Raw genomic sequence first — 17,124 nt, 5'->3', positions numbered from 1 at the left:
GCACACCAGAACTGCCAAAAGATGAAGAGGAACACCTATACAAGGTATTCGCCAAAAACGGATATCCTCGCAATTTTATCAACAGATGCCTAAGGGAGTGACCACGGAGCGAGGATATGCCACAACCCAAAGGATTAGCCACACTACCATATATCAAGAACATCTCCGAACTGACAGCCAGACGACTGCGATCACTAGGACTCATAACAGCACACAAACCAACAGCCACACTCAGACAAAAGCTCACCAGAACTAAGGACCCGACACCCAACATGAGCAAACTAATGTAGTCTACAAAATCCCATGCAAGCACTGCACAAAACACTATATAGGACAAACAGGAAGACAGCTAACGATCCGCATCCACGAACATCAACTAGCCACGAAACGACACGACCAGCTATCCCTAGTAGCCACACACACAGACGACAAGCAACACGAATTCGACTGGGACAACACTACTATTATAGGGCAAGCCAAACAAAGAACAGCCAGGGAATTCCTAGAAGCATGGCACTCATCCACAAACTCCATCAACAAACACATCGACTTGGACCCAATGTACCGGTCACTACAGCGGACAGCTGAAACTGACAATAAGAAGCGGCAAGGACAGGCCACTATAAATGCCGGAGGAAACACCACAGAAGCGTTTCATAGGAGGCTCGCAAGCACTGAGAATGTCACCTAGACAGGGGACGAAACGTTTGCAACAAAAACTTCCAGCTCGGCGAACAGAACCACAACAACGAGCACCCGAGCTACAAATCTTCACACCAACTTTGAATAGGAACGTGGAATTGATGACAAAATGTAGACAGGGATGTTTGGACCATAGGGTAAGGTGGAATAGGCTGGGACAGTTTTTCCTGCAGCTTCATGGCTGCGACATGATCTTATGGAAGGGTTACAACAGAGTATTTACCTGTTTTACTCAAGTTGGGGCGAGTTGAAAACTCGAGAGCATAGGTTTATGGTGCGTGGGCTGTAATTGACAAAGGACCTGAGGCACCATTTCCCACACAGAAGATTGTGCGTGCATGGAATGAGCTACCGGAGGGAGTGGAGTAGGCTAGTACACTCAGTAAATTGCAAAGGTAACTGGATGAGTGTCTGGATTGGAAGGGTTTAGAGGGATAGGGGCAAAATGTTTAAAATGGGATTTTGTTTAATAATGGCTATGTGGTGAGCATGGATGAGATACACTGAAGTATCTGTTTCCACGTGGTGTACCCCAATAATGTTGTGTTGCTCAACTGGTTTAAAGGATTACTTTTTAGTGGAACTTGCCGTCGCAGTCTGTGGCACAATCATTTAATCTTTTCGACTGCTCATGGGAAAGGTAGCATTGTGAAACACTGCAGAAACGAACGACTTCCTTCCTGCCAATCGCAAAACAGAAAGCATTTAACACGGAACACAAACAAAACAGGCGAACCAAATGCGTTTTCAGACACAGCGAGCATGAATGCTAAATGTGAGACAGGCCGGGGGCATGAGCCATAAAGTAATCTCACAACTAACAACAGGGCAATTCCAAAATGCTCTTTCAAACATACTGGAGCCTGAGTGCACCACCACTTCCCAGACAATGCTGAAAAGAGAGAAAGAAAGAACACAATAAGAATGGGCCATAAAAAGTGAATTTCACCAATCACAGTCTCGATTACATTACCTTTCCCTTCCGATGTCTCCAGGACGGAAATGAAGGAAATGGGAGAAATTCAATAACATGTGCCATCGCAATTCATTGGAACGATTTTCCCATTGGCAGAAAACGAAATAACGACGAGTCGAGCCACCGCAGGACTTTGTTTCACAGCAGCAATGAAATAACAGCCTCCATTCGGTTCCAGTAAACGCACAACTTATCTGGGACAGCAGAGCTGTTTGCGATTTTCCGAGCGGGAGGCGAGCACGATCATGACAGCACAGACACCGGAAAAGTCGGCACTTTCCCACACCACAGTTAATTGCCCGGGAAGCACACACATGTTTCTTCGGTTTTAAACAGAAATGCAGCAGGAGTCGAAACAGTATTTTAACAAGCTGCGTCGTTGGAAACGATCAACAGAAATGGCAGCGGTGGGATTCGAACCCACGCCCCTGTCGAGACTGGAGCCTAAATCCAGCGCCTTAGACCGCTGGGCCACACTACCAGCCAGCCGCGCCGCTCATTTTCTTGCACTTCCAATTGTGATGCTGCATAACAACAGATGCAAAGTCACGTGAAAAGGGTTCCATGATCCCTCTCCGACACGCACAACTGCTGGGATGTGCCCGTCTACAATATCAATTTCGCAGCAGATAATGATAGCCCATCAATCCAGATAAATAAGCTGAGTCTATCTTCTCAGACTCTTTTCAGCTACAAATGTATCTGTGAGTGCGTGAGAACATACGATCGGTTATGATTTGGTCAAATTACCATGAGCTGCTTGACATTACTGCAATTTCGATTCTTGCTTTGCTAAATGATTTCACCCTTTGATCGAAACAGGACAGCTTTCACGTTTACACGGAACATGAAACACACAGGACTACAGGGAAAATGCACAAAGCTGAGCAGGCCGTGTTCCACATCGTACAGCGCAGCATCGTTTCAGTCACTGTGTCTGTTTTGCAGAATTAGAGTCCCAAAGAATGTTCTCCACCCTAAAACCGGAGGTAGCATTACAATCCGAGAACGACAGATCACATTGTGAGGATGCTCTGACTTCGGAGCCGGTTCGAGATGCCACTTTCCTTGCCTTTTTGCCTTAACAATGCAATTCGCTGCAGAGATGTTCACACCTGGATATGAGCCACATGGATACCAACTGAGTCGACGAGAAGCGACTCAATAAATTTTGCTAAATTCCACGGTGCTTATTAGAAATGCAGTTTCTGTTCACATCAATCTAAAAGACATTTTGTAAACGTAGTAACAGAAGTCAAAAGGTAATTAGCTCACCCCACTCCCCTCTCCGGAAGAGGTGCTAACTGCCCTTGAGTGCTTTTTGTTCTCGATGTGAAGAGCTCTCACGTCTGAGTCACCTTCACACGTCTCTGGTTGCTGAGTGAATCACAAAGAAGGAATTTCACCAGAGCTGCAACTGCCTCACATCCCCACTCGCCCTCCCCGTTTACATTTTCCTGCTCGTCAGTGATTTAAAAAAAACCAAATGGATGCGATGTCATTCTGTAGCCTCGCTGTCGATTCCTCCGTTTCAGTTCCAACGTGGCTTAGATCTCGGGGCGCACCTTAATACTAGCGACGCTATGAAAAAACAGGTGCAGAGGTTCCCCTGAGAGTGTCATTTCTTTCATTGCTGTTGCTGATTGAATGAGCCACTAACGTGCGAACTGCTCCAAAACATGATTCAGGACTTCTGGTGACAACTCTCGCACGTTGAATAACGACAGACAGCTTCCAAATGATGTCTTTCATAGACGACTTTGGGGGTACATTTGACAGACCGATTAGTTCAGGAATCCGTGGTGCGCTGTGACACCAGCGCATCAGCTTCTTCCCTGTCTTGGAAACGGGCCGCCTGCGCAAGGAATGCCAATGCGGTACTGCTTTTCGTGGAAGGACCAGAAGGCCACTACACTCTCAAACAGAATGGCATATGATCACAACCAGGTTGGAGAAAAATTTACAATACTTTGCACAGTAATTAAATGGAGTTGCATTACATTTCACTACGAGAGCAGATTTGTTCAAGCAAATTCGAAGGCAGTTTGCAGATGGGAAAGCAAGCAAGAAAGCTCCGTTCTTGTCCATGTTAAATGCTGCAGTTGAAGAACAACGCAGTTTCTGCCCAGTTTCGAACTGGGGACTTTTCACGTTTTAGATGAACGCGATAACCAGTACACTACCGGAACCAGCCCCTGCCGCCATTCCTGCGGCTTTGTGGCATCCACCACCATTTCCCAGTCAATACTGAAAAGAGAGAAAGAAAGAACCTAATAAGAATGGGCCATAAAAAGTGAATTTCACCACTCACAGTCTCGATTAGTTCACAGTCTGACTGTCCCTTCCAGGACGGAAATGAAGGATATGGGAGAAATGCAATCACATATGACACCGAAATTCATCGGAACGATTTTTCCATTCGCCAGAAAACCATTAGGGCGAGTCGAGTCACCGCAGGACTTTGTTTCACAACAGCGATGAAATAACAGTCTGCATTCGGTTCCCGTACAAACTCAACTTGCCAGGAAAGTAATGCAGCTTGAGCCCGCGATTTTCCATGTGGGAGGCGAACACGATCATGACAAGATGGACACTGACCCCGTCTCCATAAAGCAAACTCCCGATCCTCCTTATTATTTTAACACGCCGCAGCCACAGAAATTGCAGTGTGGGGACTCGAGCCTAAGCTTCTTTCATAATTGAGTTCTGAAGCAGGCGCCTCAGGCTCCTTGGCTCCCATTCATCGGGCTGATTCGGTTCGAATAGTGAAATTTCCTGTTTCTGATCCGCAGGACATCCTGCAGGATTTTCAGACAGCGCCATCCTCCCTGTGACATTTACGTGCTGGATAACCTTCTATTGTGTCATGTGTCCCGGCTTTGCCAATATCACCGTTTTTTAACTTCCTAATCCTGTTGGTCGAACTGTGATTCCAGTCAGAATCACAAATGTGTAACAAAACACCTTAGCTGTGCTGGCTCTCTACAGAGATAAATGTGCTTCTCTTTTCGTATCATTCTCTTGACTTCTCCCTGTAACTCTACATGAACATTGAATTAGTTTTTCAACAACTCGATTGAAACTGCGTCTTTGTCAATGTCAGACCCTAACTACTCCCAATGTGAAAACATCTCTCCTCATGTACATTTTTCTTCTTTTACTAATATCTTTAAAACTCTGCCGAATCGTTCTCGATCCTTTCAGGCGGAGGGAGCATTTCCCCTTCCTTATTCCCTCTGTCTAACCTACTCATGTCTTGGAAAGGTTGAACAAGGCCAGCGTTTGGCCTTCTGCTCTCCAAGGAGTCCTGTCCCAACTTTCCAAATGACCTTTATTGTTGATATTCCTCATATACCACACTATTCTCATCAACCTGTTCAGCGCTGTTTTCAATCATTTCACGTCCAAACTTCCTAAAGTTTCACACCCAGAACTGTGCGAATATCCAGATGGTGGATTTATTCAGAGTACGATTCTGTGGGTGAACATCCTCTAACACTTGTTTGACTTCCACCACATGTGGTTCTGTGCCATGCCCACTACAATGACACTTCTGACCCCAAAACTCAAAGTTATTTCAAAAGGTGCAACTTAATGATTTACATCTTTTTATCAGACAGTTGATAGGACGACTGAGCAAAAGTGAAGTCAAACAACCAAGGCTCGATGGCAACTTGAAGTAAGACATTCTCCCATGCCAGTATTAACACAAGCTGCTGAGCGAAGATCATGCCCTAGACACTCTTACATTGCCAAAACCAAACCAGTTGAGATTCGGTCAGGTCCAACTACATCCCAATTTGTTCTCAGATTTTTAAGCATCAAAGTGTTTTGAGAATATCGCCTTGACATTTTGTCTCCTTGTTCACAGAACAGTACTGTTTATCCCTTCTGTTTGGACTAAGTTGTCTCCATCGGCAGAGTATTCAGCTATTTCCCTCCACCGGCAAGCAGTGTGAGGAGAGGCAAGTGTGGTTACACTCTAAAGCTCGCTGTCATCGGCCCGGCCAGTTCCATCAGTTCCGAATCAGCAAATTTGATTGGGAGGTTCCTGCAAATATCATTTATCTGAGCCAACGATAAAGGTGTTGAGCTGGTGGGTAAGACACAAATGTACTCCGGACTCTCCACCCTCAGGTAAAGTCATGTGAGGGCATTTTTGTGCAGCCTGATTGCTGTTCAAAATCCATCTTCACACAGCAATCCTGCAGAAAGGCTTTTGTAACACTAACATCGGCTTCTTTGCTGCAATCGGGCAGCAGTGAACATCTGAACCCCAACTTTCCTAGATAAAGACAATTCGATTGAAAGTCTCACTCACTGAGAGCCATCCCCACGTCCCTGAGCTGCGGGCCTGCAGACAGTTTAACGCAGAAGATAGGGTTAAAAATGAGACTTTGTTTCACCATCAGCCACTCTGTCCCAGAGACAGGAAGAGGGACAGCATCAATCCGTGGCGTCACTCATGCGCCGATAGAAGCTGTTCAGCCCATCGAGTCCATAGCGACTCTCTGACGCTTATATAATCCCTGTGGTTATTCATAGTTAGTGATGTATGTCCTAATAATGTGGAGATGTCCCTGTATCGCAATTCTATCTCCAACAAATTGATCCAATTGTAATTCACAGCTTTTTATTTCACAGGAAGAACACTGCTGTGTGAAACGGCATGGGGAAGAACTGCAGGGCGTCATGCGCATAGAGCACTCTACAACTGATGTATCTCACCTTCACCAGTTTATTCCCAGCTCTGGCAAGAGATTTTGCGAATCAGATCAGAGCACACCGACAGAGAACAGGAAAAGATGTTCCAGAACTTCACAAGTGTGTTTCCTCATTTGTGTAAATTTCCCGTGTGTATCAGTATGAAATATTCATTTCTGATACATTGAATGAAAGGAAGCAGAAATGAAACAGCACACAATGCGTAGAATGGAGATCTATTTTCGAGAAACACTGGAGGGGGCAGTACACACACTGAAACATGGAATTGTCAACGCGTAGAGGATGTTTTCAATCCATTAATTTCATGGTTATGAGCCCAATACGCCCCACTGGGCCGCTCTGTTAGCGCTGACCACAGCAGCCTCACACAGTCTTCAGCTTTTCGTCTGGCGCGTGGCTTGTACCTCAGAGGATGATTTCAAAAGGTCTTCACTATTATTGTGTGACACACTGTAGCACAGATGTGTCACGGCTGTGTCAATATAACCTGTGACTAACTTGCCATATTCTGTTGGTTTAACTGTGATTTCACTCAGAATCACAAAATATGTCACAGTGCAAAGTGAGGCTATGCAGCCCCCAAACAATAAGGAAATGTTCATGTCGGTCGATTGATTGACTTTATTTGATTGATTGATTATAACATGAACCTCAGTACAGTGAAAACTTTTGTTTGCGATTGGTAAAGGCAGATCATACTAATCAAGGACATGCAGATCACAGCATAAGTAAAACAAAATTTTGGACTGATTAAGGCTTTCAGGTTACTCCACACAGGACGTGCACTCGGCAAAATCCACATTAACAGGATCAGCATCATTTGGAGTTAGGGAATCCATTTCTCAGTCTTGTAACGACCTCCAAGAAGTTGCATTTGTGTGTCTTTAAGCTTTGGTGTCTTGTTCTGAACTCGAGCTTATCAAAATTATACCTTCTGAGTCAAAAATAGAACCATATGCAAAACTCCAGTACTCAAGTGTGACTTCTCACACGAACATCACCCACCCGAGGCGATATCACACCCAAGACCAACAAGCCAGAACCGCAACAGAAGCATGATCCATAAATCAGGGGAGTTTCCTTGTTTAAAAAATCGGGGTTTTCTGGTGCTTCGGAGGGAAGGCCGCACTGAGTTTTAATAACAGCTCCTTGCCATTCTGACTTCCGGTTCCTCGGAGGCTGTGCGAGCCACTTCCTTTGCAAGCGGGCTCCCATCATTAGCAGCTGGACGAACTCATCTTCAATTGGCAATTAGTGTTGTGGGAGAGAAACATGAACACGCTTTTCAGCCCACTATCAAACACGGGGTTGTGGAGCGCGGTAGGGGGTTAGAGGTAGAGGGAGTTATGGAAATTCTGGAAAGCTGCACAAAAGAGAGATCGCGCATGCACAGGACTTAATAATCTTTCGGGAACCTTGTGCAAATAACGCCATCTGAGACAGATAGAAATGTGAAGAACTGCAGGGAAAGAGAGAATCTCTCCCAGTCATCTGTGTCTTTGTCCTTCTCGAAGTCACAGCGAGGGCTCTGCTGTCTGGATCAGCATGGGATGTCACTGCAGCGAGTCCTGTCGCTCAGACACGTTGCACCTGATGTGTATAAGTTTTATCACGTTACCGACAGCTCAGAGAACAGATTTCACAGCTCACATCATCCCAGAGTGACAGGGAACAGAAGAAAGCGATTCAGACCATCATCTGACCACCTGCTGGGGAGAAAGCCGATGTGGGAGAGCAAACAGTCTCGACCAGTGCATGTTCCCAGCATTTACAATCTTGGTCTGTGTGACAACAAAAGCAGAACCAGGAACTGTTTATCTTGCTTCTTAAAACAGGCGTGAAAATGTCGCAGAGCATAGATACGTCTACCTGCTGTCAGTGAAATGATGAACAGCAGAGTACAGTTCACAGAGTATGGTCTAATCTCTGGGCTATGGGGTCAGCACGCTCCAACTGTGACCCTCCACTCACCGGATTTGAGCACAAACAAAGAAATGACTCAGTGACAAATTCTGTTGAAACGGATTCTGTGAGGAATTGAAAGCGATGGAATGAAAAGCCCCTTGAGAGCGGGATGTAACATTAACTGTGTGGGGATCGTTTTCCAGGCTGGAGGAGAGTGCGCAGTGCTGTTTCCATGGGTCAATAACACGATACATAGATTGAATCAGCGTCGAATGTTATTGTAGGGATCCCTGTCGCTTGGACACACTGCACCTTTTGTACAATGGTGCAAAAGCACGGAGGTTTTGTGTAGAGGGGACAACGTCAAAATCGTTACTGAGGCAAAATGCACAAATTAGCAAAACAACAAAGCAACCACAGAATCTGGTGTTACGTGATGGGGTAAACCCCCTCTGCTAATGGATACCAGCAAAACAGAAAGGATTCACCCCGTGCTGCATTCTGTTAAAATTCCAGAGGCAAAGAACCAACCCAAAAATCACTACTTAAAGTTAAAAATAACAACTTTACAACTTTTATAACAGAGAATAATCAACCTACAACTCTTTTCTCTAAACCTTCTGCTCTACAATACCTTCCCTCACTCCGACCCCAATAACTTTTACAAAAAAGTTTAAATTTACAAACCAGCTAGTTGCCGAATCTTCTCTTTGTATCTTCCTCTGTAGATGTTTTTCTCGAGGTCGGTGTTGATGCAATTTTTCGATGCAATTTATATCTCCAGATAGTCACCTCTTGGAGATTTTACTGCCATCCTCCATCTGTTGGTCTTTTAGCTGCTCTCTTTGCTGTTCTTTGCCGCCCTGGTTAACTGTTTAAAATATCTGATATTTGTCTCACAAAACGTCGGATCGTTTCATTGGTTTTAACATTTTAAAATTACCAAATTTCAACTTGATTGGGACATAATTTAAACTGATTGGCCGAATTTAAATTTGATTTTTGTATCCATGTAACACGGTTCTTAGTTGTTTTGACCAAATGTTATGTTGTTGCCTTGTTCTGGACTCCTTGTGCTCGCCAGACATTTCAGCACCATTAAAAGTACATTACACCCACAACTTCATAACACTGGCATTTGCCAAGACAGTCTAATTCTCTCAACATCGCTCTCTGTCAATCTCATGTGCCTGAGATTTGAACAATCTCTGGTCTATGTTAATCAAAACTGCCCTGTTCTCCTAACCTCAGATTTAACACGCCTCCTTACTTATGTCTAACAATATTAATTTATTTAGCACTGTGTTACTTCAGCACACGTTGAGAAGAAATAAAAATGAGAACAACAGTCACCTATGTGACTGCGATTTGACCCAATGTTGCTGCAACCAACAGATTCAGCTGTAAGTGAAATAGCCTTCATCTTTCCTGTACCAGTAATGTGATTGCATAGCATAGTGGTAAGTTTTCATGAGTTGAATTAGACCCAGCATCATTTCTCAGGGCGAGATTTACTGATGAAATACACGGGGGTTGGGGGGTTCAATTTGGTTCGGAAGGATATGGTCAGAGTTCCCTTGATACAAAATCGTTAAAGACGATGGAAATTAGATTTACTGGGAGGTATAGCCACGATAAAAGAAAAGAAGGGATTTAATAAGATGGTGGAATAGATGAAGATTCACGCGACATAAATCAGGAATGACTGAGTTGTGCCCTAATGGAGGTTTTCCAGCGGATGTGAGATTAGATTAGATTACATTACAGTGTGGAAACAGGCCCTTCGGCCCAACAAGTCCACACCGACCCGCCGAAGCGAAACCCACCCATACCCCTACATTTACCCCTTACCTAACACTACGGGCAATTTAGCATGGCCAATTCACCTGACCCTGCACATCTTTTTTGGACTGTGGGAGGAAACCGGAGCACCCGGAGGAAACCCACGCAGACACAGGGAGAACGTGCAAACTCCACACAGTCAGTCGCCTGAGGCGGGAATTGAACCCGGGTCTCGGGCGCTGTGAGGCAGCAGTGCTAACCACTGGGCCACCGTACCGCCCATGAGAGGTTGGTAAGGGTAAATAAGAGGGAAATTACCTAGTTCAGGTAAGTGTATAACGAAAGGTTAGAGCTTCAAAACCAGCGAGGAAAGACAACGAAGTTTGCAGCAGGTACTTTTTATTCTGAGATTTTGAAATCGCAGATTACTTTTCAGACAGAAAACAAAATTAGAAGATGATTCCAGCATATTTCAAAGGCCAGTTGCAGACACACAAAGAGCGAATTTAATAGGGGCAGGGATTCTGGGCTACCTGGATGGGGAGGCAAAAGTGACACACTCACAAATTGTTTAGCGTTCATTGGAAAGAAATTGCATCATACCTGCAACTGGACATGTTAAGTGTAAGAAGAGCTGGTGGTGTTGAAAGGTGTAGCAGCTGATTCGACGTGAACTACTAAAAATTGTTAATGTACTGAGCTGTTTGTTTTAGCTTTGCATTAATTGGAAGCCGGTTACCTCAGTCCACTGGCTAAATGGTTTATGGTATAGAGTGAGACTAAGAACGTGGGATTAATTGTCGCACTCTCTCAAGTTGCCATAATGATCATCATCTCCACCACTCATGTGATCTGTAATACAATTGTAACTCCAGTGAGTAGGAATGGACCTGTCAATGTCAAGCACAATTATCTTTGCCATCTGTTGCCTTGAACATTTGTTCACAATAACCAGGAACGGGACTGAGACCTTTTAAAACTCACTGATCTCCTCCCGAAAAATCCAGCGACAAGAATTATCCTTACTCCTGTTGGAACCCTCTGTTCTGCACAGCAGCAAAACTATATGTCATGACTTTACCAGATTCGCTGACAACATTCAATCTACCCTAAGAGATAAATCGAATTCCTTTCGAACGGTTTCATGATCTGTGTGAGTTTGCAGCAAACAGGATGATATGAAACGAGTTTAACAGCCTTTTCAAGAATGTAATCCATTGCAGTTTCAGAGATTTGAAAAACGTCATCAAGCTAAAATATCACCTCTGTTTCTTGATCCATTGATGGATAGTCACGTGGGGGATATGTGCAGTTTTACCATTAATAATTGATACCTTTCCCAAAGACAGAACAATCCCACAAATCAGAAACTGGAGTTTTAGAATCATGCTGCTTTATTCGACATTATTCTTCAACTACGCTTCAGTCTGATGCTCCAATAATTCCTGATTAACGTCAGTAAAACCAGCGTTAGGTAAGGATTGAAATTACAACTGCGGCATTTTAACACACTGTTCAGTGCCAAGAGCGGATCGGTTGCTCCACTGGAGCCGCCGGCAGCAAGCCTATAAAGTGCCCTACTCGTACCTCTGGGACCTTTGACCCGCATGTTCTACTTTTGCTGTGGTTCTGAAATTAAAGCTAAGGCAGAGGAGGAGGAACTGATATGGTTCTGTGACTATTCGATCATCAGGTTCAGGAAATGGGACACAGGAAAATGTTGACCAAAATAGACTTGATTGAAAATTGGGTTTCCGTGGGTCGCAGCGTTGTTTATAGAGAATGTTATATTATCGCTGTCACAGGGCTTCTCATTCAGTCTGCTTCAATTTAGCACAGAATTCGATTCAACCACACTTCATTAACTTCCTTCTGCAAGTTCCTACTGACAGCATGAAAGATACTGCACTCATCATCAATCTTCACCATGGCGACATCCAAGGACATGTTGCACGGTTTTCCTGAATACTGAAATTGTAACGTGTTAAGAATCCAGAGTGAGATACTGAATTTCCCAAATTCAGCATTATTACCGGGGCCAGAACTGTCCCTGAATCCCCAATATCCACACTGCCGTTGCTCCATGTGTCCAGTTGGAAACCTGTGTGAAGGGGCATGTAGTTTGACAGAGCACCTGGAAAATCCTCCACTGTCTGATCTAAAGCTACAACAGGAGCTGTGTATTCCAGCTGTAAGAGCAGTGGGATAAAGGGGAGGCCCATGGTATTCCGTAGTGTAGATTCACAGGGTCCTCATCATATTATTGTTTAAAACCCTCTGTCAGAAACAGCACAGACAGAGAGGAATAGGAGGGGGGCATTTCGCTTGCCAGCGCTACTCCACCATTTGATGTCACCTTGTCTGACCAAACACATCAATGTCTTTTCCCAGAACATCCACATCAATATATCGCCCAAAGGGAAAAAAGGCACAGAATAAGCTGAAAAACTCTGTAACTGTGGGAGGGGGGTGTCTTTATAGACAGTGGGCTTCCGCAGTGGGTTTTGCGAATGAGAAGTCGATTCTGGGGTGATCATGTTTCAAGTGATATGATTCCCTTAAAACTCACCACCCAGAAAGTGAGGAATCTTCTCTGTTCAGTAGCAGGGAGAAGACCTCCAGACGACAGGAACTGGTGGTGAATCAGTATTCATTCAGCAGAAATCTGAACTATACTCCGATTCTGTTGTAACTCAAATCCACAAACTTTGAATCGCAATCTTAACAATTCAGTAGAAGTCCAACACGTCTTTTAATGTACCACAGAGTTGTTCTAGCCTCCATTTTACTGCATCCAAATTTACGGTGCTCAAGTCTTTCATCAAGCATTTCTTTATTCTCGCCCCAGTTTACAGTACTTGGTCCTTATCCGTGTATGGTCTAGCCCCTCAAGTGATCGGCTCAGTACTCCTGAAACATTTTAATGACCCTTCGCTTCACCACACCTTCAAATAATGAGTTCCAGACAAACGACACTCTCAGGATGCAAACGCTCTTCCTAAATCTTCTCTGAACATCCTCTCTCTAGCGTTTCACCTATATCCCTGGTTATTAACCCTTCCCATAGAAGTTTATTCATGTATCACATATCTATCCCCTTTCTGTGCACGTTAAACAATTCCTCTCAGCTTTCTTCGCTCTCAGATAAAGAGCTCCAGTCGAGCGCATCTATCTTTGCAGTGGCGAGAATGTCGTGCTTTAAAAGCACAACAGGTCAGGCAGCATCAGAGGAGCAGGAGAATCGATGTATCGGGCATACACCCTTCATCAGGAATGAGAATTTTGAGTCGGTGTTGAGGGAGAGGAATGGGGTTGTTGGTCAGGTTGGTGAAAGCGATAGGTGAATGAAGGTGAGGGAGAAGATGGTAGTTCCGGGGTGGGGGCGAATTGATGTCCGGGTCCAGAGACCGGTGCCTATTTGGGGGCTTTGGACTGGAATAATGGGGGGACGAGGTGAAATGATGAAACTGGGGAAATACACATTTATCCCGTGTGGTTGCAAGATCCGAAGGTGGAATATGAGACGTTCTTCCTCCAGGCATCGGCTGGTAATGGATTGGTGATGGCTTGTGCCCGAAGCAGCGATTCTTTTCTCTTCAGATGCTGTTTGACGTGCTGTGCTTTTCCAACACGACACTCTGGACTCTGAGCTCCAGCACCTGCAGCCCTCACTTTCGCTTATCTTCGCAGGGGGGATGGTCGAGCTCGGGCACCACCTTGGTAAATCTCCTCTGACCACCCTCCCGTGCAAACACACGTTGCCTGTGGCTGGCGATCAGAACAGAACAAAATTATCCAAAGAAAAGCAGAAATATCTGAACAAAACCAACAGGTCTCGTGGATCTGGGGAGAGATTTTCGAGCCAAACGATCCGCCTTTGGAACGAATGATATGTGTAGGTGGGGCAGGAAGGTGAACGAAGGTGCACAGGGTCTAAAATGATTGAACTTGATGTTGGATACGAAGATTGCATGGTCTCTCAGTAGGAAATGACGTGCCGCTCTTCCAACGTGCGCTTTGCCATGCGGGAGCTCTGCAGCAGACCAAACTGAAATGGAGGCATGGGAACACAGTGGGATGTTACAGTGACAGGGACCTTGAAGCTCAGTACCTTTTCTTGCTTGCAGAAAGAACGTATATTGTACTCACGTTTGTCACCCGCTCTGTTTTTCTCTCCCCGGTCTAGACGATATCACATTGTGAGCCGAAAATGCAGTTTGCTAAATTGAGTGATGGGAAGATAAATCACTGGAACATTACACAGTGAGGAGAACATCGTAATCGAGCAGCATTACACCTCCTGGGATTTCGTGGAATGGTGTCATATGGGAAAGTGCTGGAGGGTCAAGGAGGATTGGACGAGGGTGTACAGAGAGAAATTGTCCTGCATAGTGCCGGTATTCAGCTGTATGGGTTAGTGAAGAAAGGGCAGTAGAATGCATATCATCCTGAGCTTCCTGTTATAAGAAAACACCTCACAATGGAGCAAAACTGCCAAATGATTTTCATTCCAATGCCGACACTAGGTACAGCTTTCAGAAGTCACGTGTTTGCACTGTCAGTCTGTCTCCCCGGGACCAGTCGTACTCACCCACGTTGATTCAGATAGCACAGTTCTTCCTGTGACATTTCCCTTCGAGAATGGAAGGGCAGTTATTTATAACCCGTACTTGGAACGGAATATCTGTATTGCCCAATAAGAATTGCTTAACTCCTTTTTAAAATCACTTGACCCATAACCTTGTATGTCTCCAGTTTGTCCAATCCCTCTTCTTCAGCCCGTACAATATCCTGGCAAATCTCCCCTGCATTGTTTCCAGTGCTGTCGCATCCCTGCTATAATGTGAATTGCATAACTACACACAATAGTCTCGCTAGAGCCGAAAGAACAAGTGAAATAAATGATGCGGAAGTCCACAGAAACTGGTGCTTTTTGAATAAAGTTTATTTTCCTCAATGTTGCCCTGTGCCCTTTTCCTGAGCCTGATGTTCCAAAAATCGCAGGTCCATGTCAGTAAAAGCTGCAACCTGAGGATTGATCTCACAACCGCGGTATCGAAATGGATCAACTGGTTTGAAGGTCCCGATGGTGAGACTTACGCATGGCCACCCAGCAACAGTGAGCGAACCAACACAGGCTGAACGGGGTCAATGTGAAAGTGATTGTAAGGGAAATGGGAGGGGGAACTTAAAGGTGGTAAGTGATTGCGGGAGGGAGGGAATTCTCTGAGAATGGGTGAGTCTGAATCCTTAAATATGAATCGCAGAGATGTGTGTGAGAGAGTGGGTTTGATGGGGGGAAATCGTAATCTCTGAGAATGCTTTCATGTAAAATCAACTAATTCCTTTCCGTGTTTCTTCAGCATGAGTCACAAGGAGGAAAATGCAGTGACTCGGATTCTAACGAGCTTACTGCGGCCACAATGCAGAATATTTTAAGAATTAAACAATCACTGAGTCATGAGGAGACACGCTTTTAAAACAGTGAAATTCACAGTGACAGAGGGTATGTTAGGAAGAGTAGCAGATGCACAACAGGAATATTAGGCGAGCGATAGCAGACATGTGGGAATTCAGAATTAGCTGAATCTTTAAATTCGATATCCCCAGACGCTGTGGTGGTTCCATCGAGGACAGCATGTTGATGACTGAGTTTGATAGATTTCTAGAAACAACAAGGTTCAGGGGGTAGTGCGGGATATTAGTGTAATGTATGTTTAAATAACAGTGTGTTAATAACAGTTTTTTCACCAACTTCCCCACACAAGGAGGTACCCATTGCTGTAGTCAGTCACATAACCCCAGTTCTGAGAACCGTTATCAGACAAACTTCGTGGAGGAGCCACGAATACCAAACCGGAAGTGGGGGTGGAAATGAGCACGTGAAGCTATTCTATGGCACCAGTGACATGACTGGTAAAGGTGCAGTCATAGAGTCATAGAGTTATAGAGATGTACAGCATGGAAACAGACTCTTTGGTCCAACCCGTCCATGCTGATCAGATATTCCAACCCAATCTTGTTCCACCTGCAAGCACCCGGCCGATATCTCTCCAAACCCTTCTTATTCACATACCCATCCAAATGCCTTTGAAATGTTGCAATTGTACCAGCCTCCATCACTTCCTCTGGCCGCTCATTCCATACACGCATCACCCTCTGTGTGAAAAAGAAAACCTTTAGGTTTCTTTTATATGTTTCCATTCTCAACCTAAATCTATGCCCTCTCGTTCTGGACTCCCCGAAACAGGTAAAAGACTTTGTCTATTTATCCAAGCGCGTGAAATGCTGAGGCTGGGAGTGCTTCTGGTCAAAGGCGAGGTGGAAGGGCATATTAGTCTCAATTTATTATATTGTTAAAATTCAGCAGCAGCATTAACCCGCACTGAGGGTTGGCTCAGAGAAAGCGTGCTGGAGCCTTAAGAGAGAGGTCGATGTATTGAAAGCATTCTAAGAGATTTTCCTCAACAAAGCGGTATTTTGTTACTTTTACAGGAAGAACTGCTTTTGCTCACATCGTCTCCACACCATTCTCTTGCTCCAGTAAACATTCCAATCCAGCGTACATTGCTTCCATTCCAACACAGAAACACGTCCTATTCTCTCTCCATTTGGAATAACCTGATTTGACAATGTCATTCTTTGAATGGAGAAATGCAGCAGGGAGTTGTTAGTGCAGCGTCGATGTATTGGGCTAGTAATCTTTGGAGACTGGAATGCGGCAGCTGCTGTTACTTAAATTCGATGAGTAAAATCTGGAAAATACACCCAATCTCAGCAACAGAGACAATAACTTTATATTGCTGAAAACTCATTTATTCATGTTCCTTCGAAAGGGAAATCTGCCGACCATAACGAGTCCTGTCAACATGTGACTCCAGACCCACAAAAATGTAGTCCACCCATGAATGCCCTCTGACTCAGTTCAAGGTGAATTAAGAATGAACAACAAATGCTCTTCAGACCAAGGATAACAACATTCCATGGGAGAATAAGGAAGAATAAAAATACATGGACAACAGGGAAAATGGGAA

The 17,124-nt window shown here is 44.6% G+C and overlaps 1 non-coding gene across 1 annotated transcript; it reads right to left on the bottom strand.

The window, feature by feature from the left end:
- Positions 1 to 2,077: 2,077 nt before the first annotated feature.
- On the bottom strand, positions 2,078 to 2,159 carry trnal-uag (transfer RNA leucine (anticodon UAG)). Its single transcript has one exon. It is a non-coding gene; the product is annotated as a tRNA-Leu (tRNA).
- Between the last annotated feature and the right edge of the window lie 14,965 nt (positions 2,160 to 17,124).

This window comes from Chiloscyllium plagiosum, unplaced genomic scaffold (assembly GCF_037043375.1).
Source record: "Chiloscyllium plagiosum isolate Xiang-an unplaced genomic scaffold, Cpla_swu_hap1 HiC_scaffold_18, whole genome shotgun sequence".
Classification (NCBI taxonomy): domain Eukaryota; kingdom Metazoa; phylum Chordata; class Chondrichthyes; order Orectolobiformes; family Hemiscylliidae; genus Chiloscyllium; species Chiloscyllium plagiosum.
This window is presented reverse-complemented; position numbering and strand designations above follow the sequence as displayed.